Source organism: Coturnix japonica, chromosome 7 (assembly GCF_001577835.2).
Source record: "Coturnix japonica isolate 7356 chromosome 7, Coturnix japonica 2.1, whole genome shotgun sequence".
Taxonomy (NCBI): domain Eukaryota; kingdom Metazoa; phylum Chordata; class Aves; order Galliformes; family Phasianidae; genus Coturnix; species Coturnix japonica.
In genome coordinates this window covers 6,375,113-6,393,457 of record NC_029522.1, presented here as the reverse complement: position 1 = coordinate 6,393,457, position 18,345 = coordinate 6,375,113, and the positions used below count along the sequence as shown (strand labels likewise).

The window sequence follows — 18,345 nt, the reverse complement described above, 5'->3', positions numbered from 1 at the left end:
GCCCAGAGACACATCCTGGTGATGCCCCAGCAGCCATGCAGGGGCCTGCTGTGCTGCACAACACAGCCAGCTGACACAACTGCAGCTCCTGAGAAGTATCAGTACAGAAAGGAGCCTTCAGAACCTGGATAACTTACGTCCACTCTTCCTCCTTACATCTCAGCTTATTTGTTTTTGAAATGTCAGATGGATATTTTCAGGCACATTGTGAATCCAAACTGACTCCTCAACTAAATAATAGATTTGAAGAGTACCTAGGAAGCTCTCATTTCCATTTCACTCCATGCCAGCATGTTGCTGAAATCACACTGAAGGATGTGGGATATTCAAATCCTTCCAGGCCTGCTTTTTAGAAATGCCAATGCCGCACAGAACCCTTTGAAGTTGTCACATAAACACATTCCCAGGTTTTCTTAGAAAATCTTTGGTTTTCAGTTAAGTGATCAATGAGAGCAAAAGAATAAGAAAGCAAGAATCCTGACAGATGCTGGTTAGCTCCCAGATTTTGCATGTAGATGCATTATAATAGCTAATAACTGCTGCAGTATGAAGTTTTGTATAGCTGCCTCCTAACAAAGCAGCAAGAGCCAGCTAGAGGGAACAGCCCAGGCTCGGTGCTTGTTTAGCTAACTCAGGGGATGCCTGGTATCACTGGTGGCCCAGCTGAACTCCCTGGGCTCAAAGCCCATCCACAAAGGAAAAGCAACTTAACCTTCAGCACGGTAGAGGCAAATCTCAGTCTCAGAACTGCAGAAACATCAGTAAGCTCATCTGATGTGATCCCACTGGCAAAGCCTAAGTGCCTTGTCACAAACACACCAGCCCAGAGATTTGCTCACTGTCCTTGGAAGTTGGTTTCAACTTCCAGTGGGTTCCTGCAGTCTGTGATATCACAAATAATCAACAGCACCAACACTGCTACATAAAGCAATGCCACTTCAGCATCACGGCTTCGTACAAAAGCAAGTTCCTGAGCTGTGCACAACCTCTTTGGGGACTGCAAGACAACTGCACAGTCAGCACTGTGTTACAAGGAGGCTCAAAGATCACAGGTGCTAACACAAAGCTCCTGTCATACAGTCCAGGGCCACTGTAGGTAGAGAGATACTGTCTACAAGAGAGTCATTACCATTTTAAACATGCCAGTGAAAGAGCTGAGTTGTTCTTCTTTTACATTGTTGTCTTTAATTTCATCTCCCACTGAGAGATAAATGGCATGCATTGCCACGTAAAGCAGTATCTGCAGCACTACAGCCACAGCAAACTAGGAAGGGAAATCAGGTTTTCCAGGAAAGATATTTGCTCTTAAGAAAGCAGTACTGGTACACACTGCAGGCAAAAGGTACATTGCTAATTAATCTTTTGGTCCACCTAAAGATGTCATTCTTCATATAGAGCCTCCCTCCCACACAGACTAGAGGTGGAGGCAACTACTATGGCCACAGTCCTGCAGGACACAGTGTTCGTGACTGCTCTGAGCACAGTGGGAGAAGGAGGTTTTGTCAGCTTCTTAGAAACAGCATCTGAGAGTAAACTAAGAATTCAGGGTGTCAAAAAAGCCAAAGATAGACTGACAAGGTTAGAAACAAAGCTGGGGTTTTATAAGCTGATCAACTGCTTTATGTAATTCCAGTTCTCCTAAACCCCTGCTGCTACCTGGCTGTTCACTCCACAGCTTCCTCCCAACTCTTTCTGAGCACTGCTCCACTCTCACTCTTCCTGTTCCAGACGTTTCCTGTTTGCTCCCATCACTGTGCCCTCCCTTTCCTCACCTTTTCTGACACCTCCCTCACAATCCCTGCCTCCCCAACAGGTGAAGGACAGAGAAGTCAAAAGCCTGAACATCACGTGCTGTGTGACGTCTGCAGAATACAGAGTTTTTTATTCTGCTTGGCTGCGCTGTTCATCCTCCACAGCCTCATCTTGTCTTTAGAGGCAGCTCTGCCCTTCCTTCTCTGCCTACAGAGATAAGCAGTGCTTTACAGAAGCTTAACTGACAATCGTGCTGATTCATTGACGCTGAAACCACTCTCCTAAGGCTGTGGGATCCCAGCCTGCCAGGTAGTGCTGGAAATCACAGTCAACCTTCCCATCACACGTGTCTGTGAGAGCCGCTCCTGTAAGATATGCAGGTTTGGCCCTAGCAGGCCCAGTCCCCATGTCACTGGCCAAGAGCCACTGCCTGCACTCAGGCAGCACAGCACAGTCACAGCACTGAGCTCACCGTGCAGATCTCAAAACTCACTGAGCACTTCTTCCTGCCATCGTGTGGATCATGACTAAGACAACAATACAGATGCAAACCCTACATTTTTTCTCATCACTTCCCTCTTCTGGACTATCGGTGAGGTGACGAATCATAACTTGCTTATAATAAAATATCCCACTGCTGCGATAGGATTTACTTCAACATCAGTTTGTACTTCTCTTAACAATCACGTAACCTTACAGGTTTCAATTAACTGCTACATCATACAAAAGCTTTGGTTACCATTCCGTATTATCCTTATAAATATTTTAAATTCACGATTCATTTGTTGAATCAGATTTTGCATGATATGCAATTAAATTATAACCTCTGAGCTGGCACGGCCTTAAACGCATATCAAGCAAAAACCATAACGTAAAACACACAACAAGCTCATCTGTTTTGCCTAACTGTGGGTTTGGGATATATAAATACATACATTCTTCAGTTCCATGGGAAGCTGGCACATGGTGAAACAGCACTGGAAACAGATTTTCCTTCAACCGATCTTGTATCTGTGGGCTCCATAAAGAAAACACATTTGTTCCTTCATTTTCACAATGCTAATAAAGTGAGTGGAAGATTCACCTTTCTTCAGAGATACCCTTCGCAGCAGCTAAACACAGCCTTCCTAAAACCAGCCACCTAGTGATTTTCAGTTATTTTCCCCTATGTCCACTCATTCATTCAAGAACCCTAAAAGCCAACTTGTTCAGCTCAAATACCTCAAAGCTTTTCCTCGACAGCAAAACCAACAAGACAGGCAGTAGCAATCGCAGCAACATGTAGCAACATGTAGCAGGATTGGTTTGAACAGCTTCTCACTTAGCGGTGCTTTATGTAACGGAGGCAGTCATGCAGAAACCCAGGCAGGAGCTACCAGCAGCCCAGCCGCACTAAGGAGAAGCTGCTGTGCGCTGGCTGGAGAGGAGACGACACAAGCTGCCTTATGAGAACGCTGCTGACCCACAGGACACCGACATGATGCTACGTGGCTCTGATGCGACAGCTTATTTCCTCAGCCTGGGCACACAGGTCTTTTCCACGGAGACAAGTCTCCTCCGTGGCTGCCCTTTGCAAACTGCAGCTTTCCAGTAAAAACAGTCCTAATTAAGAGCCACTTGCACCTCTAAGACAAAACCCAGCTCAGACAATCTGAAGCCTTTCTCTGCCAGCCGTGCGTTTGGACCAGAGTTTGTATTTCTCAGACAAAGGCAAGGTGGAGGCAGCAACATGGGCACCGCACGTAGCAGACATCTTCCACACAGAGAACCCCTTTGCAAACTGCTTCTTAATGGATTTTGACTGTTGCACTTACTGTGAAACGAGCATCGCAGATACCGCCGGCTAATTCATTAGCTACTTGTGATTGATTCTTGCTTTCATCACCATAAAAGCAGATTTCCTGTGGTTAACATAATGATCCTGATTCCCCCTTCGCTTACACACATTAAATCAGCTACAGCTCCACAGAGCCCACAGCAGCTGCTGCATCAAGACCAAGATGGGTTAATGACTGCAAACTTGGAGTGGGTAGCTCAGGGGTAGGTTTAATTTCCCCTGGCCTCACAGCACTGTCCAGAATGATTTTGAAGCTCTGTAAAGAGGAACTGCTCTCCTCTCTACTAGGCAGCTGCCTCCAGGGTGAAAAACCATTCAACAGTGCTCATTTACACTGCCTAAGAGCTCAGGGTGTGGAGAGGACTGTCACACGCCATTGCCATTAGCAGGTTCAGGGAAGTTAACGTGGTTAAAGTCAAACCTGGTTTATCAGTGGACTGGAAGATAAAGCCACCTGGCAAAATGAAATTTCGAGTAAACAAAGAAGCTTGAAACTTATTTGACGCACCTCAAGGGATTTGGCCTTCCTTAGATCGAGAGGCGTTCAGATCAATGGCATTTTTGCTGACAGCTCAGTGGCAGCACTGCCATGAAATTGGGGAGCTTCTCACATCGTTTCACCGACCAACATGAGAACTTGCTACCATAAACCATCCAGACACTGCTTTACAGCAACATACACCAACACAAGGGAAGACTATCACGATTGCATGAAGGTTTTTAAAGACCAAAATATCTAGAGGAAATAATACAAAAAGCAGAGACAAAAGCCACACAGCTTGGAGACAGCAAAAGCACAAGGATGTGATCAGAAAAGCTAAGGATGAATCACAATTAGCAAGGAGCATAAAAGGCAACAAAAAAGACTGAATGCAATCTGAAAAGCAAACAGGGCAAGTCATGGTTCAACAGAGAGGCACAACAAAGATGATGCACAGAAGAGTAGGATACAACACAGTCAACATTTGCCTCAATTTTCACAAATAAAATCAACTGTGAGTAAACACTGCATGAACTGAATTTTAACAAGAAGCAGAACCTTGGTCAGAATGGGTAAGAGCAGCCTCTGAAGCTCTCAAAACAAGCTAGACATAGTTGAGCAAATTCATGACTAAAGAAGAGCATGTAAGGTTTCACAGCAGACCAAGATGAGACCAAACACCACACCCTCTCTTGAAAGCAAGCTGTGGGAAATGACAAACCAACCGGCTTAATCTCCTTTAGACAAAGATTTTGGCACAAATACACAAACACGTGATTTACAAGCATCTACAGGATGGGTGAAGAGTTGAAAAGTCATAGAAAAGCATTAATTTGTCAATAACAAGTCCCAGCAAACTAATCACATTTTCCTTCTAGTTCGCATTTATGAATTTTGGGTTTGACCCCAGGTTGGGCTGAGTTTTCCACACTTAGGAAAGCATGTTAACTATATTTTTATATAAAGAGTGGCAGGAATAGAAGCCCCTATTTCCACAGCAGTAAGGTGGGCCCCCCAGGCAGCAGGCAGGTGTCACAAGCCCTGCAACTCTTCCACGTGAACGCCACGTTCTGCTGCCCACCCTGCTGATATGCACCTCAGCTGGGCTGGGAGCAACAAGTTGTGCTGCTGGTGACCTGCCATCCCCCAAGATCCTGGCTCATCCCCAGGGTGGGACGGCTTCAGGTGAAACTGTTGGCCCATCTGCTACTGCAACAGAGACCCCAGAGCGCAGCTGCTCCCGGGATTTGCAAGAAGGCTCCTTACCTCTTCTTTTTTTTACAAAGGTCTGGAATTAAAGACAGCCTTTGGGCCGTGACAACTCTTATGTTAGAGCAAAATCTCCAGGCAGCGATGTGGAACCAAGAGCACAACAGTACTGAAAAAGAGCGCAGAAGGAAAGGAGAGCAGAGAATAAATGGAATAACTAATACGCCTTTGCTCCAAGGTTCTCTCTGCACCAGTTGGTAAAAAGAATACAACTGAATCATTAATAATTGAAGGAAATGGAAGACAAAGGCATTTTCAGCCAATGTTAGACAAAGGGATGAAAGAAGGCTGTAATGAGAACTCTGATTGCAGGGGGCGCTGGGAAGGAAAGTGTTATATTTAAAAGAAATGATTCCTTTGTAAAACAAGAGCAAGTTTTCTCATTGCTGATGCAGACAGACGTATCTGAAAGGCCTTATTCAGCTGACAGTGTCACTGATCACCCTTTTGGGCAAGAGTTCTCCACTAACAATATTAAGCAAGGATACGAGATTGTTTTAACAAATATGAAGTGTCACTTCTTTATATTTTTTAGCCTCGTAAATCATTAAGGGATGAATATTCAATAAGCATCCAATGCTCTGAGCTGAGCCTTAACTCTGCTGATTCTCCACACATAGCTGATGCAAAGCTTAGGCCAGCTTGTGCTTCCAGTGCTCCCAAAGCAGGTCCAACACCACAGCACAGTGCTGAGCAGTGCTCCCTGAAGCTGCATCCCAGCCAGAGGAACTTCCATGGTACCCCCTGCATATCCTCTCCGCCCCCCTCTAGCTACCAGGGCTCACCAACAAGCAGAGCTACCTTCTCCCTCTGGCCTTTTGGGCACAATGTTACCTTATCGTGTCTCCCTAAGCTCTATCACTTTCCCAACTCTGCTCTGAGCCTAGGTGCACCTCAGTGGCAATGACAGGGCTCAGCAGCAAGCAGGGAGCAGCCAACCCACACGGCTTCAGCAGGACATGCTGCCCTAAGGCACACGCCCATCGCGTTAGCTCTGGTGGGACACCTAAACCTGTGTGGATTAAGCACATGAAACCTGGGATTCACTTTGTTTAATAGCAGCCCTGATTCACACCCCTCACAAATTGCTTAATATTGGGTGCTGCCCTCATTAACCTTTCTTTAATTGCTTTCCAGTCAATGCAAAACAGAAATCTCAGAATTTGAACAGCTGGCAACACCCTTCAATATTTCATGGCTTACACTCAGATATAAACCTTTCTGACAGCGCTGTCACAGGACAACAGATTAGTGGAAAAGAAATGGGCTTTCATTATAGGATTTATTCTCTGTTCATCACATGTGTGAGGTTTTAAAAGCACTAAATCATTCTCTGTTTGCTTGAAAACTACCAACCAATCCACTCCACAATTTCAGTTCTTATTCTTTCCTACTTAGAGACGAGATTTTGAAGAGCGAAGAGAGAAACAGCTAGTGCACTTTGTAATAAAGGGAAAACATTAAAAAGGTTATTAATAAAGCACAAACACATTTAACGCTCAAACAAAATACAGGACCATGACAAAATAACCAGCTTTCACATATGGACAAAACACAACTCAATCAAAACATAGGAAACCTACACCTGCTGCAGGAAGTCACTAGGGCAAGAGTTAGAAAACTCCCTTCTGGTAAGGCTGTCTGGGTTTCTGTGAGCACCCCCTATTTCTCCAGAACACACCAGCCCTGTGCTGCAAGATGCTGGCCTCTGAGGCCACCAAACAACATGCTAAGCGTTTCTCCAACAGCAGCCACTGGCTGCACCCGAGCTCAGCACATCACTGGAGCTTTAACCACCATCGTGCTGGGGAACACAATTCTTCCAGCCTTTCCTCTTCCATCAGCAGACTGTATTCATTGATCTTCTTGCAGGATTTAGACCGCTTCCAGTTGCTGACCCCCTGGGCCCATCAGGAGGGCCCTAATGAAAGCAGCCTGCTCAACTATCTTCTTCCCAAGGCCATCTCCCACCACAGCATTCAACGGTCAGTGCTCTAGGTTCTTTTCCCTTTCTGCTCCTGAGGGCACAGGTCAACACTACCACATGAGGAGCACATGCCAAGGTTCAGTGAAAGACACTGGCAGGAGATAATGGCCTTCCTTCCCTTTGGAGAGATTTAAAGTAACTTCTCAAAAAAAAAACCAAAAAAACAAAAAAAAAAAACCTGCTCTTCTGATGCTCCATCTGCTGCCCATCAAGCAGACCAGCTGATTCTTGCCTCCCACCTTCCCTAAATCCCAAAATACTCTCACTCCAGAGGAGTTAAACAGGGTTCACCAGTCACTAAGCACACTTAAAAGCCTGTCCTGAGGACGGCACTCCACAGCCACATTACAACTCCCTCGGCCCCATACCCTCAAGGCAGCAACAGAACACCCTGTGCTGAGCTTGTTCCTCTCATCCCCTGCCCCAGAGGTACAGGTAATCACTGCCCCAGTCCTCTATTGAAAGCTGCTTAGTGCAGGTGGCAGGCCCTGGAGTCAGACTTCTGCCCACACTTCAAGGGTGCTGAGATTCACAGGACAAACAAAACGCAGTGGTTTTGCCTCCACTTTGCCACCTAACCTCAAAGCCTTTTTCCTTGTCTCGTTCGCTTAACTAACAGAAAAACCACAAACCTTCTCTATAGAAAGTTATTTTTTATTAATAAGCATGCACTCATACATATGTTCAGATTGACTCCAGCATATAGCCAAGACAGAAATAACTGAACACTGATTTATTTTTTATGGCTTGGTAAAAAACAATTTTACACTCCAGTAAGTTCAAAAAATCTTCTACCCTGCAACATGCAACCTGATGAGCAGACGGCAGAAGGCAGGTATCACTTGGAGACTGAAGTCTCCTGACAGCACATCCCTAGTATACATGCACTGAGCAGCTGTCTGCCACATGATGGAGAACTCTGAGTACAAGACAAGATAAAAAGCTTAAGGGATATATATTTTTTGCTATCTCATTTTGTTTTCCTTCAACTACTCCACATGCTGCTATTTAATTTTTGAGGCTCAGGTTTTGCCCTTTAAATAAAGACCTAAAGGCACTCCCTGCCCTGGACTAATCTGTGCTTCCTGAAAGGCGCCGGGGGGCTCAATCTCCTGTATTCCTCCCTGTGTACACCAGCTGATATTTGTCTGCATTGCCCAGCCAATTACTATTATTTTCCCTCAAAGCCCACAAAAACACTTCAGGAGTAAAACCCCTCTTAGTGCAAGACTCATTACAAACACCTGCTAATAAACGAGAGGAGGCCATGTGGGGCAGAAGGAGAGAGGCTAGAAGGCACACAGCAGCCTGATGGACCAGAGGTAAGAGCCCAGCCAGCTCCTGCATCTCTGTTCTGACTTCCAGAAACGGGATAAACAGACTAAGGAAAGATTTCCTGCAAGCCAGCTTTATTTATTTATTGTCGATTTTGGTTGGCCTTTCTAGATAAGGCCACATTCCCAAACATACTCAGCCCCAGTGCACAAGGTTCTGTGCCTGCTCACAGCAAGCTTAACAGCTGCACAGTAAACAGATGACAACAGAGATGCTGACAAACAACCTCTGTCAGCAAAGTGATGGGTCTCAGCCTCCCAGCTGAGACCTGCTGGTGCATTTTCAGGTGGCACCACATAACATGGGAATCCTCTGGGGAAAGTGAAGTGGCTCAGATACCACAGGACAACTCTTGTCTCCATGTACCAAAAAAAAGAAAGCAAAAAGGAAGCAGCTGGAAAACCTGCAGCAAGTGGCCCTCCAGGCAAACCTCTCCCCTGGAGAGCTCCCAGCAGGAGCAGTGGCTCCAAAGGCAAGGACCTGAGTTTGCCTGTAGAGGCTAGTGCAGAGCAAAGCCCAAGCTGACAAACAGGCTTATTCACTTGCTGGCTGTTTACTGTGCCATCTGCTTTACTACATCCTTTAAAAGGCCATAGCAGAGAAGAAAGGCAGCTTGGTTGCCATTCTCCCGCTGCTGCACACTACCAGGTGCCCTGCATGGAGGGGGAGGCTGCTGATGGAGCCAGGGAAGGGTAGCAGAGAGCTCAGTACCCAGGGGGAGCCAGAAACTGCAGGACCAGGAGTAATATGGAATACCAGCCCTTCAAGAAACACCACTTACTGCAGCATAGCATCACTTGAGCCACTCCTGGAACAGCTGCCTGGCTGCTCCAGGAGCCTGGGCAAGAGGAAGGAGCCTGCACTCCTGCACATTTGCAGGGCACTAAGTCACTGCTCCCAGGGTCAGTTGTCTTTCACACAGTCCTTGTTCTAAAAGGGTAATTCCTCGGGTGGACGAAAGAGCCTTGGTGTCGAAGAAAAGAATATGACTGAGATGCAGGTCTACAAAGAAGTTTGCTTACTGATTTCAGAACAGCTACAAACAAGAAGACACGATAGCCCTGGAAGAGCGCAACCAAATGTAAAGCTGCATACCACAGGAGTGCTCGTCAAACAGGTGCACATCTCACAGGGTGAGGAGATCCCAATATTAAAGCCATCACTCACCCTATCCCACCACTGTTTATTGCGTCCTCTCCCCTGCACACTCCTTCAGAGCGGTTGGGAAAGCCTCGGTGCAGCCCTGTGGAATCAAATGCTAGGTGACTAAATACATAAAGAAATATATGTATCTATAAACACACACACCACATAACTGTGAAACACCATCTGCTCACGTTATGACACTAAACGCATGCAATTAACTGAACAGAAACGGCATAAGGATCTGGATCACTCGGTGGCTTTTTCCCCGACTCCTACCATTTCCACCTTCCTCTCACCCTAACATATGGAATGCCATATGAATTACTGAGTGGATCATGCTAAAACTAGAGACAGTCAAAGCTATTTTTAATGCAGATTATGGGGGGGATCTTGTCAGTCCTTTGTGCAGCATTGTTTGCTTTATAAGCTTGGTCTGTCACTACTTCTGGCAAGCCCCACTTCCAGGGCTGACAGCTGATCTCTAAACTCTTCAATATTTTCTCTCTGCACTCCAAATTAAGTCTCCTTTCCCAGCTAAGTTACCTGGCAGGATCTGTGCAGGAGTAGCAGCTCAGGTGAGAGTTACTGCAGAGTCAGGAATCCCTACATGTTCTTGCCCTGGCACAGACTGCAATGGTACACCTTTTCCAGCCTGTTGCTGTAAACCTCTCCACCCTAACAAACCACAGCACCAGAGCCAAAGTCTTAGCAGGAAAAATCATGAGAGCAACCTGATTTGTTTACATGCTGATATTTAAAACCCAGTGCAAAGCTAGGCAGACTCACAGTAGAGATCCAGCACCAGACACAGACTCTTTAAGGCCCCAGCAAGATCTGCTAGGCGTTTTAAAGCTAAGACAGGTCAGGTCAGCCATGTTATTATTAGCTCTGAGTGGCCCATGCATCACTTTCAGCATATGTTACCCAAAACAGCAATTTTTATTAAGAACTGCATTTTCTCCTACCTTTGAAAATCAATTGAAGCATTAGCAATCTCATCTTGATAGCCAAGCCCATTATCAGCAATACAGAGCCTACCCAAAACCAATGTCAGATAAAAGGCTTCAGGTGAGTTAGTACCAACCTAGAGGGACTATCAAGTGCTAAAATAAAGCAATTTCTTGACAGCAGTTGCCTGTATTTTTTACCCCCTATACGGTCTCATTATAATCCAGCTCTACAGGAAGCATTTTCTTCCACTTTTAATTTAACCACTGAATGAAAAGCAGCTTCACACACACCCCCTGCTACTGACACACAACCACATGGATGCACACCTTCTAACTGCCTTCTAACTGATACCCAGAGGAAATGCTCACATTTGCATACTAGGTTTTCTCCAAGGAGATGCAGGTGCTGCCTGGGCAAACCAAGAGGCTGGGAGAATTCAACACTTCCAGCTTGGGTGGAAGCAGATCAGAACAAGCTGGTGGTTTCGAGGTCCCAGCGGTTGGGGAAGTGATGCTGGCTGCACTGAAGCAGCCTTAAAAGTGCTTAACAAAGCAGAAACTGGAACTGATGTGTCACAAAACACTATCAATTACCATGGAACTATTACTTCATTTTAATATACAACAAATCCTGTCTCTTCAGGGTACCACCGGTTCCCTAAGCAGAGGCAGCTCACATCCTCACACAAGCATTTTCACAGATGTCTGCTTTTCCCTCAATGAAAAAGACATCCCCAGTCATTCCTTCCTGGTTACTCTCTGCAGGACTCAAACTTTTGAAATGCTCTCATGTCTTTCCCTATGACTCTGAAATGCGTTGGCAAGGCTCTGCCTTCCTGTTGCATATCTGCAGATCAGACTTTCTCCCTTCACATACACGCTCCAGCACTCTGCACCACAGGCATTTTTATTTGACTTTCCCTGATGTAACCACAGATCAAATGACCTGAAGGATTTCTGAAGCAGTACAAGGATGTGATGGGATTAGACACCGAGAGGAACAGTGAGACCTTGCTAAAGCTGTCTTCTTGATGGACTGAACATAATAAAGCAAGTCCCTATTGCTTCTCCTCCATAGAGGCAATGGAGAAAAGGTGAGCCCACACTTCTAAGACTCAGTGTGGCTACAATAGACTGGGAGGACAACCCAAGCTGGGAGAAAACCAGCAGGCAAAGGCAGCAGGAAATAAAACCATGAGAAAGCAGCAAGACCCAGGAAAGCTGGTGCACAGGAGATTGAGCCCATAGAGAGCATGAGGCCAGACTTTGTGGCCAGGACACCATCCTCACACAGAGCCAGCAAGCAGAGCCTCAGTCTGCAGAAGCTTCCCAAGCCCATATGTTTCTTTGGCTCTAAGTGTAATCCACTATTCCTTTGCTAAGGCAAGAGGAAGAGGGGAGGGAGAAAGGGGGGGCAAATTAATTCAGAAGCCTTTGGCAGCCATGAGTATCAAAATAGAGGCAGAAGTTTATGCAGAACAGGCCTACACTGCCAAATGAAGTCACAAGTGGCTCAGTTCAGATCTGAGTCTTTTTATTATTGTTATTATTATTATTAGCATTTGGCAAAAGGATCCAGGAAATACCTTGCTGGTGATGTCTGCTTCTCCCAGCACGAGCCTGTTAGGAATGCTGAATGGCTTACCCTGGAAAGGGGAGAACCCACAGTATTTTCAAGCCTCCAACTTCTACTGCCATTGATTTAAGGCACATCACAACAACATAATTTTATTATCATTTTTAAGGAAGTTAACACAAAGAAAGCAAAACTTCCCATGAAGCCTTTTCTTCTTTTCTTTTGTCCTCCTCTATTAATCGGACACGGTCTCATTGAGAGGAGGGAGGGATTATCAAACACACAAACTTTGGTTCAGTTTAACAGAGAAAAGCCTCTATTCATTTTAAAGCTTTATAAAGAAAAGAATCCAAAAGAATCCTGCCTTTCAGATAAGTAAACACAAAATCAGAACGCACTGCTTCATCTGCAAAGTGAAATAGTCCCAGTGCAGGGTATAAATAGCTCCTAGCCACACTGATATGAATGACATGCTCTTGCTGCAGCACAGCGTATGGTCTGACAGGGCAACTCATTTTGAAGTAACTTGTTTTTCACTTTTGGGCAAAGAAGTTGAAGCTTAAGGATGATGAAGAGCTTCGTATGCTCCTTAGGAAAATTAAAAAAAAGGCCTAATTTAGCAATACACAGAGTATGCACTGAATTCACAGAACCATACACAAGCCACCTACAAACCTCTCGCTTGAAGTAAAAGCCAGAAATACAGAACTCTTTCACAGACTGAAGCCCTCCATCTGCTGCTTCAGGTCAAACTAAATACTACAGCTTCCTAGAAGGGTCCTACAGGGACCCTCAAGCCCTAGTGTGAAGCTTTGGCCAGCTTTCTTCCTCCTCTCCTCTTCTCCTGCTGCTCTGACGAGCTCTGTGCTATGGCCAGGAGACTTCAGGCAGCACTTCCTCACACCATGCTGTTGGGCCAAACGCCCACCCCCATCACACGACCTAAAAGCAAAGCTGAGCAATCCATCTGGCCCCAGATGCACACCACTCCATTTCTGAGAGGTGAACTTGAAGCCCTATGCTTACCCTTTTCAGCCAGTTGCATCAGGATCCCATCTACACAATCACCAAGCAGCATTTTGTGTTCTCATAAGCAAAGGAAGCTCCTGATGTCAAGCCACCATTAATACAACAGCCCATTGTCAGTATTGGAAATCAACTTAATAAATGCTCACAGTTTGTCTGAATATTTTCCATTGCATGTTGTCAGAAAGTCAGGATTTGAAGTCCTTTGATTGAAAGTGCAGTGTTTCTGCTACCTTCAGTGATGGAGAGCCTCGAGAGCTGCATGCACTGATAATCATCTGCCCCGTGTGGATGGGACACCAGCACATTACACTCACCACTCGGAATATGCTAACATTCTATTTAACTCACTCTGCTGTGACTATTCTAATTCACAAAGCTCTATTACCTCCCCTTTCCAAACGCTAGCTGAAAGCTGGGGCAGTCCACATCACTGAGTAGAAGACACAGATTATTCCAAGGAGCTTTTTCCTTAAGAAGAATACCCACATTACATTTAAGACTAAAAAAAGCGATATTAATCTTACTGAAAACTGTCCTTAAAGACCATAATAGATGCAAACAATAAAACCTGGGGGTAAGAAACATGAAATACGCTTGTTGTGAAAGCTATCCAAAACGATTTCTTAAATATTCAGTACGAATAGTACCTTCAGAAGCTGCTCCTATCCATGAATATTTAAAACTCTGTTATTTCAGAGTCAGCATTACAAGCTCTAGGAGGCCACATTCCTGAATCAGCTCATTGTAGCCAATGTTCTATGAATTGCACAAAATTCATTGCCCTTCTTTCCTACACCATTACAAACTTTTGATGGAAGCACAGCACTGGTAACCAGCCATTTATAGATTGCAGTTTCACATCGCAGCCTCGTCTACCCATTTTCCTATAACCATGGCTGGCAGAAGCCACAGGTGAGGGCTTAGCATGGAAGCAGGAATTGCTAGATTTATAGTCACTGCCAAAACAAATGAGAAGCCAGCAAATAGACATGGGAACTGGGTGCATTACAATTACTACCAGTTACATCTACCTCATGGTTAGGAGAGAAGTAGAACTTAAATCATAGCATCTACCCAGCTCTTCAAGAACTGTGCCTGATGTTGAGAGGCCTGGGATAAATTCACACACCAACAGCAAACTAACAGAGAGAGCAAAAGGGAACATGCATACTTTAGTAGTCACTGTGTTGTTAACTTACTGTTAAGTCATCATTCCTCTGTCTTGACATTATAGTGAGGTATGTTTACATCTCAGAACTAAACTTACATATCCATAAATTCATGGGGTGAAAAAAGGAAAAATTGCCTGAATCTGGACAGGTTTGCTACGAGGCAAAGAAGTGCTGTACTCACAGTGTGCAAAGACAAACCTGTCTGTGACAACTGAGAGCTCATTTACGTACTGCTGAATCAAGTACCACCCTGCATGACAAGCAGCAGGACGGCCATCCTCCATGAAAGGCTACCATGGCACAAAGCACTGCATCTCCTTCCAAACCAATCATGCTTCTGCCCCTTTTTCAGTTCTTCCCTCTTCACTCCTCACTGCCCTTGTCCTTCTACAATGAAAAACTCCAGTTTGACACAACTGCAAGGAAACACAAGGACGCAGACATGTTATTCGCAACGCTGAAAATCTGTCTTCTGAATTAGTAGCAGCCAAAGGCTGAATTTGCCAAGGCAACTTGCTTCAGCTACTTGATGTGGCTGGGGATAAAGCTGACAGGGCAGAAAAAACCCTCAGATTTAAGCAATCAATTGCTGAGCCGCTGAACTGAATACAACTGCAGAAAGGACTCCAGAATACGACTAGACAAAGTTTACATTAATTTGTGCAGCAGCAGTCTCTCCTACCTGTGCCACAGAACTGCAGTTGAGGTCAGCAGAGCTGTCAAAGCCAATGCAACCCCTTTGCAAACACCCACAACTTATGGCCAATGCTCTGTCAGGATTGTGCACAATTCAATCACTTCGCCTATCAACTTTGCTGCAGAGATGAAATAACCCCATTTCAGGAAAGCAAGGCCTAGACAGAAAGACTAAATCTACATGAGTAAAGTTTGGAGGAAACTAAGAAAAGATATGCTAAGAGTGTCATATGCAAACTTTTAAAGATCACTGTGCACTGCAGGGAACGTGAGCAGTAGGTAAGAAAAATAAGTATATCAAAGCAAGGACACTTAGGCAGTTATAAGAAGAAGCTCTCAACCAGCCAAGGACAGTGAATCAAAAGAAAGCAGCACAACCTGTACTGTATACACTGAATTCCTGAGCTACAGCCAGAGAAAAGGAGCACCATCTCCAGCTTCTGGCGAACCAAGTTCCTTCACTCAACCAAATGCTTATTTAGGGTTTTGGCCTCTCCCAACATGGCTGCTTCTCCCCTCCATTAACTGCGATTTTCAATTTCATACACTGTCATTTCATCCTGCTAGGTCCCCTCTGAACTAATATCCCGCTGCTAGGGGCAGCATAGAGCCTTCCTGCTTGCTTTAAACCTTCCGTTTTCTGTGATGTGCAGCACAGTGTGTGGTGCACATAGCTACACAGCAGAAAGTTTTAATACAGAAGCAGCCCCACAGAAACCTCCTGGGCACTAACTGGGCCATTGGGTGAGAACAAGCAGCCCAGCAAAGCATGAGGAAACCACTCTGTGCATGCCATAAAAGGCACATCATTTCTTCAGGCAACAGGGTACTGTTAGATGCCCAAGTCTGCATTGCCGGCCTGCAGTCAAAGGGCCAGCCGTGGCTCTGAGCCCACTTCATCCCAGCAGGCAGCAGCTCAACTCTGGCTGGGGGGGAAAACTGTCACTCTGTCCCGTGGGGCCTGCAAGGGATGCTTGGCAAGGTGACGCTGCACGGCTCCATCTGTCCCCACACTGCTGCCTTACATAAGGCACTTCACCCAGCAGACAGAGCAGCCCTTTGATGTGCTGGCGTCCTACCCAACCCTCCTCCTTGCACTGAGTTTAATGAGGCTGTTTTTGAGCAAAGTTAGGAGGAAAACAATCATCTTTCTGAGTTGAATGAACACTGGATGTAATTGAGCAGAGTAAGGAGGAGCGAGCAGGACAAAGAGAAGTCGTGGCCTCTTCCCCTACCCTACGTAAAGCTCTGACCTTACAAGTACTGCTAAAAACTTAAGTCCAAAGGATACAACAGCATTTGAACTGGAAAAACACAGGAAAAAAGTGCACAAATAAAAGTATTCACAAAACATTTGTGCTCTTTCCTTTGACCTCAACTACCCAGCAGTGTTCTCCTCTTGCACCATATTCCACACCACCTCTTGGCAATCACACTTTCTCTCATGCTCTCACCTGTGCCACTGCAGGCAGCTGCAGCACTCTTCACATTGGGCTCACGTGGAGCTCAGTTCTATGTGTTGCCATCCCCCTGGCCTGCACCTTGCACAGCACCACCAGCAGCAGGCAGTGTGATGAAAAGCTTGGTCCTTCTCCCAGAAAGCAGTATTTCCTCCCAGCTACACCTGCACTGCTCCTTCTGCACAGCACCACTCCATGTGAGCACTTCTGTGAACACATTTACAGTAGGCTGCACTGATTTCAGCAATGATTATTACTTCTTATTTTGTTTACGACAGCATTTAGGAAACAGCTGAGAATGGGACTGTACCGTACTGTACAAACACTCAGCAAAATTATTTATACAGATACGTAGGTGTTGTCCACTAATGTTTCTGCAGAAAATCAGCAGTAAAAGCACACATCCAACAAATTATAAAGCAACTCCAGAATCTGTTCTCTGGCAGGGTACAAGTGCTGAGTGCTTATGGGGACCAAACGATGGATGTGGGCACAGTGAGGCAGTGGGTGGTGCATTAAAGCAGAGGCAACAGAGGGTCACCTCCACTGCTGTGTATATATATATATACATATACACACATATATACATGCATATATATTTTTAAACAAGCACAGCATGCAGGCTCTTGTTCATCACTGGTGAAAACACACAACTAACAGTGGTGGCCATGTTGAAAAACAGTGAGAATTTTGCTTCACCAAATAACATTATTGTGCTCTTAAAAGCTGCTGCAGTTTCCATGGAAATAAATAGGAGGCATTACTTTCAGAACGACCTATGTATATATGTATGCACACACAAACGCACACAAATTGTGCTTCTCGGTGATTTGTTCTCATGGTAAAAAACAGAAAAGCTAAATTGTCACAAGCAGTTCTTGTGGTCCCCATCATCCTCACTTACTTCAGAGCAGCTTCTACAGCATCCTCTGGGAGAAAGCCTTTAAAAATGGAGTTTACAAAGCATTTGAGCAATCCATTCTCACTTAGCAAAGCACTTAGGCACTTAGAGTAAATCATGTGCTTGGTGGCTTTCCTGTTTCAAGGCTTTAATCTTTCAGCTTCCATAGTGCAACTGAAAGACACAGCTCCAGAAGTTGGGACTACGGTTGGCTCACATAGAGAAGACAGCAGTGTTAACCAACAGATAGTACCCAAGGCCCTGCCATCAGCAAAGCTGGAGCCTGCTTCTGCTACATGTTCCAAATACAGTTAAGTAAGGTTGGTTTTGCTAAGATTATCGGCTGTAGTCACTATGTCAACATGTCTCAAAGCAAGGGACATTTGCTCCTCTCTAAGCATACCTCCACACATACGCACACCTCCAAACACTGAGCTCTGATAGGTACTTCAAGCAGCAAGGCTCTGTGTTCTGCCCTTCTGGCATTGATTTCTGCAGTCCACTTGAGCTGTATGTAAGTTACTCAGCAATATTCCTCACAAGCCCAGCAGAAGAAATAGAAGGCTTGTTACTGGTGCAGTTACTGCAGTTGCCATTGAACTAACCAATCAGCAATTAAAATAAATCTTCTGATTTCTAAGGCAACATCAATACCTGGTGTACTAGGTTTGGAAGTCGCATAGGATTCCAGTGCAAACAAGGACTCACCTTCACATATAATACTCTTTCTTCCCCCAGATGAAAGATGATGAAA

General features: G+C 45.2%; 1 protein-coding gene across 40 annotated transcripts in view; it reads right to left on the bottom strand.

The window, feature by feature from the left end:
• The window catches only part of MAP2 (microtubule associated protein 2), a 186,503-nt gene that overhangs the window by 112,713 nt on the left and 55,445 nt on the right, over positions 1-18,345 (bottom strand). For 2 of the 40 annotated variants that reach the window (XM_015867899.2, XM_015867904.2), the window contains exon 1: positions 9,829-9,847. The exons of the other annotated variants lie outside the window; for them this stretch is intronic. The gene's annotated coding sequence lies outside the window, so the exon portion shown is untranslated. Of the gene's footprint in view, positions 1-9,828; positions 9,848-18,345 lie in introns of those variants that run through there. 40 annotated transcript variants of the gene reach the window in all.